At 44.3% G+C, this 12,236-nt stretch overlaps 1 protein-coding gene across 9 annotated transcripts in view; it reads right to left on the minus strand.

The window, feature by feature from the left end:
- FYN (FYN proto-oncogene, Src family tyrosine kinase) overlaps nucleotides 1-12,236 on the minus strand; it is a 214,445-nt gene that overhangs the window by 100,770 nt on the left and 101,439 nt on the right. The window lies entirely within an intron of this gene.

The following is a 12,236-nucleotide window of genomic DNA, read 5'->3' on the forward strand; positions in this document are numbered from 1 at the left end:
GAGAAACTCCCACTCGAGCAGAGAGAGTAGAGCCTTCGTGTTTTTTCCGAGTTCAGACCAGACAAAAAGTGGGACAGTGATGTATGTGAAAGCACTCTTTAGATGGGACAATATGTCACAAATATGAAGCACCATCATCAGCGTGATACGCATTATCTATGCCTTATGTGGAAAGTTTGATTCCAAACAATAAGCAACCAAGTCATCCCATTTTGCAAGTTCCTGCAATGGGCAGCAAAATATAGCCTGAAAAGAAAGCTGATAGCCTCACAAAACCCAAATGAAAGATAAAATGAGCAAGAACAGCCACATACCCAGAGAGAGCAAACCCACACCGCTTGGAGCAAGAAATCCTCTAATTGCCTCCACACCCCTGCTCACTTCCATCTGCTTACATTTAAGGAAGCCCAACCACAAGGTTCCCTGCAGCTGCAGAGAAGAAGGGAAAGGCATTCGGAGCGTGTGGATGGCTGCAGCAGGCAGGAGCCAACAGTAAGGACGGAAGGTCCCCAAGCAAGACTAAACAGCGCAGCGGACAACAGACTCGATGTTTGTCACGCAAAAGTGAGCAAACAACGTCTTCTGGTAGTGAGACCGCGTGAAATAATAATGGCACTCATTCCTGGGAGGAAGGCAGCAGTAACATGCGTGGGCAGGAATGCTGCAGTGGAGGACAGGACTCATCTGGACCAGGGAGTCGCAAGGGGCCTAAGCTGCAAGAGGTTTCCCGTAGGGAAGTAATCCCTGCTTAGTGTGCTGTAACTCAACCTTGACAAAACTCCCAGGTGGCAATCTTAGTTTTTAGCAATGCCAACCTTCTGACTTTGGTCTTATTTTGATCATTCCTCCCCTGCTGTCCCTACCTCAATCTCACCCATCCCAGTCCTCACTCTTTCTGGGCTATCCCATGCTCAGGACTTTCCCCTCTGCCCCCACAATCTGAGGGAGCCCCCCGAGGAGGAGTTAGATAGTATAGTTGTTTTGTTTTTGTTTTTAAGTCACAGCAACTTGGAGAACAGGTGGTCCATTTTTAGATGCTGAGACTGAGGTTTACAGAGCCAGAGACAAGATGTGGTCGTCCCACCAGCTGGTGGCAGGGATATGAGTCCTCACGTCATACCTTACAACATACCACGCACGAGAGAAAAAGGAAACCAGTGCTTAGTGACCCAGGGGCCTGACACCATGTGAGGTGGCTTCACATACGTGATCCGAGTTCAAGCCTTACATGGGTTGGGCTCAAAGAAGTTAAACACTTTTCCTCAAGTCTCACAGCCAGTAATGGCAGACGCTGGGGTCCACATCCAGTCTGATTACAAAGCCGTCTCTTCCTTCTAGCCTGGATTGCCTGAAACCGTTCAGGGTGAAGGAAGCTGATAGCATAGTTAACTCAAGAGACGGGTACCTCTTGAAGGCTTTCAATTCTGCCCAGGGTATAGTGGAAGGAGAACAGTATAATGGTGGAAGCATCAGTGAGTCACACGGCTTGGACCAAGGCTCCATCAGAATTTTGGAAATCGGTCGGAAAAGTTGTTGTCAGAAACGTTTTGGTCTCCTGGCGTGACCATAGTGTTGCAGTCTGTGGCGACTAGAGGATTCTAGAGAGGTGGCTTTCCTTTCTCGAAACAGCTTCGTCGTCTAGAGCAGGGTAGAGCTAGGAGGGCAGAGCTTTCCCTGGACCAGGAGCACGGCCTCAAGAACTAAGGGCAGGCTGGGTAATAATGCCAATGACAGCCAAGTTTGGGCCTCCAGGATACACGGAGCCCTCCGTGGAAGTGGGAGAGGGCCTGCTGGGCTGTACGGTCAGCAACAAAATGCCCTCCGGGATTCCCTTGGACAGAGTGTCTTTGCCTCCAACCATCATTCCCAACAGAATATAGCAGAGCAGACCAGGCCAGGTCGCCATCAGAGCAGGGCCTGTGTTACACAGTGGAGCGGAGTGGGTGGCTCGGTTTTTGATGTCTGCAAAAAAATCCGATCATGGCCTTCAACGAGGAGGAACAGCTTCAACATGCAGGTTGTATGCATGCAATATGTTCCTGTGGGTAAATGATGGAATTGCACCTACATGGCCAGAACTGGAAAAGAGAACTGTCCATCATCACAGCCAGCTCTCGCCTTCCACGAGCAGCAACAGCGAGGAGGCGTCCCGAGCTGTTGGCTCAAGGCACCACCGCTGTTTCTGCATCAGTTTTCTGAGGTCTCTCAGACCTCAGCAGTTGATGTTGATTAGGTACACCTCCAAGTAATTTCTATCCCTGGCTCAGTATGCCTAAGATTACAATTCCACCAACTCTCAAATCTGTCTCTTTGGAGCAGACATCACTAGGATAGGTACGTGAAAATAACTTGTGTTCTGTCCACTGCTTGATGAGTTAGACAAAGTTTGCTTCTGTTGGAATTCCACTCTGCCAACATTTTATCGTGAAAAACTTCAAATACATAGCTCTAATAGTTTTATGTTGAATATCTATCTAGTTCTAACAATAACATTATATCATATTTGCTTTATCATATAGCTATCCACCTACCGTACTGTAAAACCTTTTACCTACACATTTAATAATTTTACATCGAACATCTACCTAGCTTCTAACATTAACATTATACTATAGGGGCACTGAATGGCTTGGTCGGTCAAGCGTCTGTCTTTGGCTCAGGTCATGATGTTGCAGTTTGTGAGTTCAAGCCCCGTGTCGGGCTGGCTCTGTGCCGACAGCTCAGAGCCTGGAGCCTGCTTCAGATTCTGTGCCTCCCTCTTTCTCTCTTGCCCCTCCCCCACTCTCTCTCGCTCTCAAAAGTAAATAAACATTAAAAAAATTTTAAAAAAATTATATTTGTTTTATAATATAGTGATGCATCTACCCAAACTGTAAAACTTGTCTAGGCATTTTTTTTGTAGTCTTGATTCTTCTAAGCTGCTGCTTGGGGGAAAGCATGATTTTCAGACACCTCTGAGAGTGAGAATCCCTGCTTGAGCACTTACTAGTCGGGAGACTTTGCACAGGTGTTGGATTTCCTAGTGTTTCAGCTTCCATAGTTATAAAATGTGAGGAACAATGCCCAGGGGCCATGAGGATTAAATGCAATATGGTCAGGGAAGCACCTGTGAGGACATGTAACCAATTTTTAATTCACGGACAGTGCAGGCACTGGCTGGCTCTCTCACTCTCTTCTCTATGAAACAAAACGGCAGTAGTCAAAAAATAGTAACAATAATCCAATCCAGGTACAGATGAAACAAGAATGGCAGAATGTGGATAACTGTTGCAAGCTGGGTGAAGGATACCCGGGGGTCCATTATGCTCTACTGTTTACTTTCTACAGATTTGAAAATTTCCATAAAAGAACATTAAATAAATGAATTCACCACTGGATTTTGTCAAGAAAAATAGAAGGAATCCTGTATTTGAAAAATTTCGTAAGAAAGCTCGGAGGAAGTAACAAGATAAGAAATGATGACACGGGAGGCCCTGGGCCATCTCACTCTCACAGATGGGGAGGAAGCACGGGGTTTAGGTACTTTGTACATGTTCCCCAGTGACTTGGTTCACTACTGGGTGAGAACCTTTGTACTTGGCAGAAAAGTGTGAAACCACACTTTCCAGCATATTAACTGTGAGAATAAATACTTTGCATAATGCAAAGCTTGTGCCTCCAGCTAATTTGCAGGCGGAGGACAGCGTGCGGAGCCTCTGAATTAGCAGAATAAAAACTATTTGTAATGGAACAGCCTCCCTCTGTAAGTCAGGGCTGGGTCAGCAAAGGACTCCATTAGACTGGATTCTCCCGCATCACTTATCAGTGGTCTGGACTAGAAGAGATAAAGGGTTCCTTAGCCACTTTCAGAACTGGAGAAACCTGGAGTAAAAAAACAAAAACTGCGGACAGCGTTTAACTGAGAAGTGAAAAGAGAGGCTTCATTTTTTTCCTTTAAAACAAAAATGTCACCTTCCTGTTCCAGTCACCTGATTCCTTCCCTTCCCTGCTGTGGTTCGTTCTCTCTCGTTCACCTCTGCTGGCAGTCAGGGGCAAGGAGAGGCCGTGATGGAGCGGCTCCGCTCAGTGAGATGGTGTGTGTCTCTCGGGGCCCTCACAGGGGCAGTAGAAGCAAGGTGTTTGAGGGGTGGGGCAGCTGTACTTCCACAGGGAAGTGACAAAGCCATGCTTTCTGCATGAGGGCCACAAAGAAGAAAGCTAGTGACAGGGGGGACCTGCACACAGGGGTGTGTGCACACGTGTGAGCACAGACACGCACACACACTCCTTCAGAGGATCTGGCAGTATGTGTATACCCATGTGTTACTGCCTCGTGTCTCCCCCAAATTCATATGCTGAAGCCCTAAACCCCAGTGTGACTATATTTGTTGATAGGTCTTTTAAGGTCATTAAGGTTCAATGAGGCCACAGGATAGGGCGCTAGTCCCACAGGTCTGCTGTTCTTGTAAGAGGAAGTGATACTAGGGATGTGTCTGTGCAGAGAGAAGGCCACAGGAGAACATGGTGAGAAGGCGGCTATTTGCAAACCTCTTTGCAGAAAGGAGAGGCTTAACCAGGAGAAGAGGCCTCTTTGGGCACCTGTGCTGAGAGAGACCCAGTGTTGGACAAAGAGGTGAATTTTCCAGCCTGAGAGACTGGGAAGAAGTGGTATTTAAGACAGGCCTTGCCGCAGACCCTAAGAAATGGGAGGAAGGCATTCTAGCGCAGGAGAGTGAGTCCCTGAGGCCCAGTTGAGGGCACAGAGGTGATCTGGTTTTGCTGTGGGATGAATATGAAGTGTAGGTCGGACAGAAGGATTGTGAAAGGCCTTGAGTACGTTCACCACGTTTAGGCCTTTCTCAGAGGCTAATGGGAGCTTGCAAAGTTGTAAACAGAGGATGACAAGACTGATACATATGCTAACAAGGGCAAAGTCAGGAGACCTCACATGGAATAAGCATTTGGTAGTGCCAGGCATCATGTTAGCACCACATCTTATCTCCCGTAATTCTCAACTACCACTTGGGAAAGTAGGATGGTGAGTTCAAGAGGTGGAGTCACTTGTCCAAGACCCCACAGCTGGTTTCCAGCAGGGAGCTCCGATTTCAGTCATAGGCCCAGCACCAAAGCGAATGCCCTGCCCATCCTGCCACTTAAAAGCTTAAATCCAGTTCTCACAACTTCGCCTACTTTCCTTGCAACCAGAATGGCTATTTAATGGAACAGAGACTGGAATGCACATTTTGTTTAGGCTTAGGAAGCGGGCAGAACAGCAGCAAAAACTTCCAATGCACAGGGCACGTCTAGAAATATTATTCAGCCTTCCAAAAGAAGCAATATGTGGGCCGGTTCTCGTCCTTCCTGTCACAACACAAAGTTACAAGTTTTCCTGTTACAGTTCAGGACTGTATCAAAGTAACCAATAATGGTAATTTGCATGTAAGCTGCAAAAATGCGTAGGGAGAGCAGTTGCCCTGGGCGAGCTGACACCCAGCGCTGACTATATATTTTTCAGGGCAGTGTCGACAGCTACTCTCAAATATTCTTTGCCCCCCAACTCCTGAAAGAGCATCCAATATCCAGGGGAACACAGTGCTGTGTTCTGGGTCCACTGGAAGGACAGACTTAGTGAGGGATGCCATGATCATTTCTTTTGGCTCCATTGCTTATGCACAACCTCAGATATATTTAAGAATGAAAAAAAGAGTAAAAAACTGGGTTAGAAACAAGAGTTAATGTTCCCGAAATACAAAAATCAAATCATACCGTGACATGTACCAGCAGGAAGCACTTAAATATTCTTAAATGCACTCTCCTCCAAGGGCAAACATTTTTAGTATTTAGGAAGCAGTACTTACAGAGGTAACTTGGGTGCTATTTTGAAAATTACACACTACTATTATTATCCTAAGATATAGTTGTGCATGTATAACAGTTTGTCAGGGGAAAGGCAAACTACTGAGAGCATCAATTCGATTCAGCACACCTACCGTGCTGGATGTCTACTGTGTCAGGCAGTGTAACTAGATAGATCAGGATAAATGAACTGAATAGTATCAGAGGTTGGTCAAATCACTCTAAAAACAACTGATGTCATAATGACCTTCTTTTTTTTTTTTTTTTTTAACTTTAGAACCAAATTTTGAGAGCCATTCCTTTGAAAAACAGGCATAATATTTTCCACTTCCTTGCCTAATCATGCCCCAAGACTCATGTTCAGTGGCTTCTCTGTGAAATTTTCTTAACACTGCCTACCCCATTCCATCTTCAAGAAGACAGTGGGGTAGAACTGGGAATGTGTGTGTGTATCCACATGTATGTGTGCGTGTGCCCATGTGTGTGTTTGTTGGAGGGTCTTCCTTTCCTTTTTTGCTCCACAGATATACAATACTCATATTACACTTTCCACATTGCATCCCAGTTGTTGGATCCCGGTCTCACCCATAAAACAAAACCCTCAGGGTCATGTACTGTGTCTCAATGTACTTCTGTTTTCCCAAGGTAGGAACAATGCCTAGCACTGCTCCTTAAATGTTTTCTGAATGAATGAACGAATGTTTTGACTATGAGCTTTATCGCAGACTCCAGAGTGTTTGATAGTCAAAATATTCTCCATGGTGGGTGTCAAAAATTTCAATGCATGCATATAAATACACTTCAGGATAATAAGTTTGTTAAAGTATAACTTACATCTAGTAAAGCTGACCTTGAGTTTTGACAAATGGACACAATTGAGCAAGGGTAGGTGGTTCTTATGTACTTGCTTGGATCCTGTCCTCAGGACTGTGAGGCTTGGGTGCCAGGGTTTTTAACAAACTCCTCTGGTGATTCAGAGAAGAATCCTTGGAGTCGATGATGCTGTGCCACTGAATTCTAGATTTCCTTGCCCTTCCTCAGCCCCATCCATCACTCTCAGTCAACCATTAATATTGAAGATGAAACCAAAACGTTTCTACTCAGCATAACACTGGAAGCAAAACCTAGGTAACTCAGCCACTTGGCTGGAGTCAACTATAATTTCTGGTTGCTTAGCAGAAATACAGCTACTAAATGATATTTTTAAATGAACATGAGATATCCACCTAAAAAAAATGCCTTTGAATCAGAGTGAATAAAAGGACTATAATTTAATAAATGAGGGGCTAATCCAGAATTACTGTAGGGAAGGGATTGGGGTGAGAGAAGAAGTCTGCCCTGACAACACATTGTTTTGATTCCAAATGCAACCTTCCACCTAAGTTCAAGGGGCTTTGTGAATGACAGAGACTGACACAAGGTCAAAACTTAAGGAAGGCAGTGCTGAAGGAAAATAGAGGAAATTCATTTCATCCTTCCAATACTGGAGGAGGCCACAGGACAAGGGGGGGGTGTAAGGTATTATTTTCTCTAGCCTTTATTTAACTGAGAATGTTGGAAGATGTGGAACCTGGCCTCTAATTAAGAATATGGGAGACACCTGGGTGGCTCAGTCAGTTAAGCATCTGACTTCAGCTCAGGTCGTGATCTCGAGATTTGTGGGTTTGAGCCCTGCATCAAGTTCTGGGCTGTCAGCCTGTAAGTGCAGAGCCTGCTTCGGATCCTCTGTCCCCCTCTCTCTGCCCCTCCCCCACTTGCACTCTGCCAAAAATAAATTGTTTTTTTTTTTTTTTTTTTAAAAGAGTATGGGAGAATCTTCTCCCGATTCAAATTTCCATTTTTATAAATTAGGGTTTCTATTTGGGTGAAGTCCATCATAACAAACACCAGGAGCCTGTCACCATTCTTCTGTCATTCCCCCCTCCCCCACTCATGATTATATTACAATTGAATACTTCAAGTAATAGGGTCAATGGCCAGAGACTTGACATTTAGTGGAAATGGAATCTGACCTTTACTAATGTTTCATTGTGAACAGTGTTCTTGGTTTCATTGTGAATAATGCTTAAGATGGGAGTGATGTATTGACTAGTATTTGACTAGTTAAAAAAAGAAAAGAAACCATCATGAATCAAAACAGAGACATACTTGGTATAAAAACAGCTAAAAACTGTATACTATGCATACTTGTTCTGCTGAGGTCCTGGGACACTACTGGCCTGCGTGTGTTTTAAGAGTCCATTGATTAGAATGGATTTTTCTGAAAGGGTGAATTAAAAAAAAAAAATCACCCTGGTTTTGCAAAATGCCACTGAGTTGCCCCTAAGAGAAAGGAAATCATGGAAACTGCGGTGGAGACATTTGGAAGTATGCTTCACACTATCATTTACAAGGCAGGGTATGTCGGTCTCACCAGCTGCCAGGACTGGTGGAAAAGTGCTGAGCTAGGGGTTAGGACCCAACCAAGCGTCTCCCTGTAATTAGAGTTAGTTGGGGAAAATGTGGCACACAGAAGACAGAAACATGTGGCCTCAGACTGGGGCGGAGGTGGGGGAGGACAAGAAAGCTGATGAAGTTTCTCTCTCAAGAGATTTCAATTAAAGAATCTAGTTGGGTGTGGCCCTGGACCGCTCTGCTGCCCGTACTTGTAGCTGTGAGCCACACGGAACACTTGAAATATGGCTTCTCTAACTTGAGATGAGCTGTTGAGTATAAAATACACACTGAGATTTCAAAGATTTAGTACCGAAACGTTCCAACAATTTTTAAAACTAATTTTTTAAAACTAATTTCACCTATTTCTTTGTACTTTCATTTAACATGGCTACTAGAAAATTTTACATTATGCATGCTCCTTGCCTTCTGTTTCTATTGGACGGCACTGATTTGGACCCTCATTTCTTCACTTGTTAAATGTTACTGGGAGTGGAAACCTGCATCGTGGAGGGTTAGCATGGGAAGAAAAACGTTGTGGACAATGAGTCACAATGTCAGGGCGGAACATTATGGTTATTACTTGCTGACTGAAAATGTTAACTTCAGGAAACGTGAGGAGGAATCACAAGAGACCCAAGCGAATTAGGTCTGACCTGGGTCCCATTCAACCTGCCTGTGCCTCAAGTTGCTAACCTGTAAAGCGGGAGGGAAGGACTAAATTCCTACTGGCTGAAGTAAGACCAGAGGGCCTCTACCTGCAATTGTTTCCCGTTGCTTCAAGTTCAAGGATAATTTCTGCTAAAAAGAATTAGAAGTAACCTAATTGGTCTGTATCCTTGGCCAACACTGTGACGCCAACACTGTGGCCCATTCTGAGAAGCACTGCTATTTATCTGCGACCGTTCTTCTCCTGGGAACAAACTCACAGTTTCTTCTGTGACTCATTAAAACAGTTAAATATACACAAAGAACAAGGAGTGCAAGGTGGGGAAAACAGACTTCATCTCCTTGATAAGGGCTCAGACAACAATTTGAAAAAGAGAAGTCCTAGAGATGATATTCAGAGGGAAATGTATTTGTTTTCTTTCTTTTTTTTTTGTATTTTTTTAAGTTTATTTGTCCATTTATTGACAGAGAGAGAGAGAGAGAGAGAGAGGTAAAGAGAGCCTCCCAAGCAGGCTCCACGCTGTTAGCACGGAGCCTGATGTGGATGTGGGACTTAAACTCATGAACCATGAAATCGTGACCTGAGCTGAAATCAAGAGTCAGACACTTAACTGACTGAGCCACCCAGGCGTCCCATATTTGCTTTCTTCCCAAGCTACAGATGAAATATCTACTATTGTGCTCTTAACCTACGAATTAAGAAATACAAGGTTTTATAATATATCAGTAACGACTTTTCTCCATAAAACCCAACCTTCCCCCCTCTTCAAAAATCAATCACCCCTCAAATCAGATTTCAAGAACATTAATTTCGGTTTAAAAGAGATGTTAAAAACAAGCAAGCAAAGCATTCCATTTCTAAACCAAGCCTTGGCTGATGTGCGGGGGCCTCGGCTGGCTGCGGCCCAGGTGCTGGAAGCTGGTGATTCTGCGGATGAGCGTCGGAGTATATAAATCAGTTACCCACATGGAAAAGTTGGGATGGTTAAAATACAGACCGAGATTTCTGATAGTACGGGGCCCACATCTGTCTGAGCCCCAGTAGCACCTGCAGCTTTTAGGTGTATGTGGCTTGTGTTTCTCCAGCTGCACAGCCCCGTCCTGGCTGACTTTTCCTTGTTCACAGACTTACCCAGTCAGGTAGGCACTTGTCTAAGGCGAGCACTGTAGGTGGGAGACACTGCCAGGGGTCAGGGATCAGAGGGAACATGGCAAAGTGGAAAACCTTGGCTCGAAGCCTGACAGATCTGGCTTGGTATCAGCTCCACCATAGGAGCTGGGTGACCCTAAGCAAGTCCCTTTGCTTGCCAGTCTGAACTGTTGCGTGTGGGGGAAAGTGAAATAAATTCTACAGTTAAGGAGCCTATGTGGTACCCTGGCAGGCAGTAGTAAACGGCTCTGTAAAGTTACTCCTTCTTATCCTAAAAGGCAAAGAAATGTGTTCAGCATAATCTATTATCACAGCAAAATCTGGCTGACTGCCAGGGCACTGGCTAAAAAAAAAAATCATCACTGTAAAAATATGAAGGTCATTCACTATAAAGAACTGAGGAAGAGAAAGCAAAGGGTAAAAAATATCACCATCCCAATGTAATAACGGTTACAGGTGAGGATTATCCATTGATACTCAAGGCACTGGGCAAAAGGTAGGTGGGTGACAGGATGTTCACAAAGGATCCATGCACCAGCCCACAGATGCCTTACTGACCCAAGGTGTATGTGAACATAGGGGAGGTCTGGTTACCACCGTATTCAAGAGATCAAGCAGATCACTCTGGATGGTGGGACACACTGACACCATGGACCTCCTGCTGTGATAGAATATCCAGCATCTATCACTACGTGTGAGGTATTTTTGCCAAAAAATGTTTCACCTGCATCTAATCCCAAGCCTCTAGATCTAACTATTTTCAGGAAGAGAGAAAGGGCAAGTTGAACAACACCATGAAGAAACAAGCAAGGCCAAAATACAGGACATTCTACACTACATGTAGCCTGGACAACTGGGGAGGTCTTAATATGGAGTGGATATTAGCTAATATCATGGACTTATTGTGAATCTCTTAGCTATAACAGTATTGTGATTATGTGGAAGAATTCGTATTCTTAGGAGATACGTGATGAAATATTTAGAGGTAAAGTGTTAAGATGTTTGCAATTTTCTTTTTTTTTTTTTTTTTATAATTTTTTTTTAATGTTTATTTATTTTTGAGAGAGAGAGAGACAGAGCATGAACGGGGGAGGGTCAGAGAGAGGGAGACACAGAATCCGAAACAGGCTCCAGGCTCTGAGCTGTCAGCACAGAGCCCGATGTGGGGCTCGAACTCACGGACCGTGAGATCATGACCTGAGCCGAAGTCGGCCGCTTAACCGACTGAGCCACCCAGGTGCCCCGATGTTTGCAATTTTCAAATGGTGCAGAAAAAATTTATGTAATATATGCTATATATGTTATATATAATACATATAAATGTAAATATGTTTAAATTGGAAGAAGGAACAAAGAAAGCAAATGTGGTGAATTCAGAACAATTGGTGAATCCAGGTAAAGGACACATAGGTGTCGGTTTTACCATTCTCCCAAACTGGCGGCTCTGAAGTTTTTCAGAATAAAAAATTGGGAAAGAAACTGGAAGAGAGAGAGAAGCAAAATATAATAGAGAAGAAAAAAAATCACATGTCACTACCTCCTCTTTTCTTAATCCCCTCGACATTTATATTCAGGTCAGCTTCACTGTGTCTCTTCATTCAACACGGTTATGGTTTTACCACTTTAATAAATTTCACGTGTGCTCATTCAGACTGATGGAGCTACTGTTTTGGCTGTTTTTTTGGCTGACATCAAAACCAAACTTTAAACAAGGCTCCAATGCCAGGCTCTGGAAGTGCACCAAGTATGAAGCCTAAGATATCATACCAAAAACTCCTGAAATTGACACCTAATTCCCTGTCCAGATGGCTTTTAGGCCAGGAAGACTGGATCAAAGGTGGAACATCCTCTTAGGCTTTGATCTTTCTTCAAAGATGGCACTCTCTCGAGGCGCCTGGGGGGCTCAGTTGGTTAAGCGTCCGAGTCTTGATTTCGGCTCAGGTCATGAACTCGTGGTTTGTGAGTTCGAGCCCCACATCAGGCTCTGTGCTGCCAGTGTGAGCCTGCTTGGGATTCTGTCTCTCCCTCTCTTTCTACCTCTCCCCCGCTTGTGCTCTCTCTTTCTCTCAAAATAAACAAACTTCTTAAAAAAAATAATATGACACTCTCTCCACCTGCATTGGGCATTGACAGAGGAATGACAGGTACA

Source organism: Puma concolor, chromosome B2 (assembly GCF_028749965.1).
Source record: "Puma concolor isolate L17-30 chromosome B2, mPumCon1.1.hap2, whole genome shotgun sequence".
Classification (NCBI taxonomy): Eukaryota; Metazoa; Chordata; class Mammalia; order Carnivora; family Felidae; genus Puma; species Puma concolor.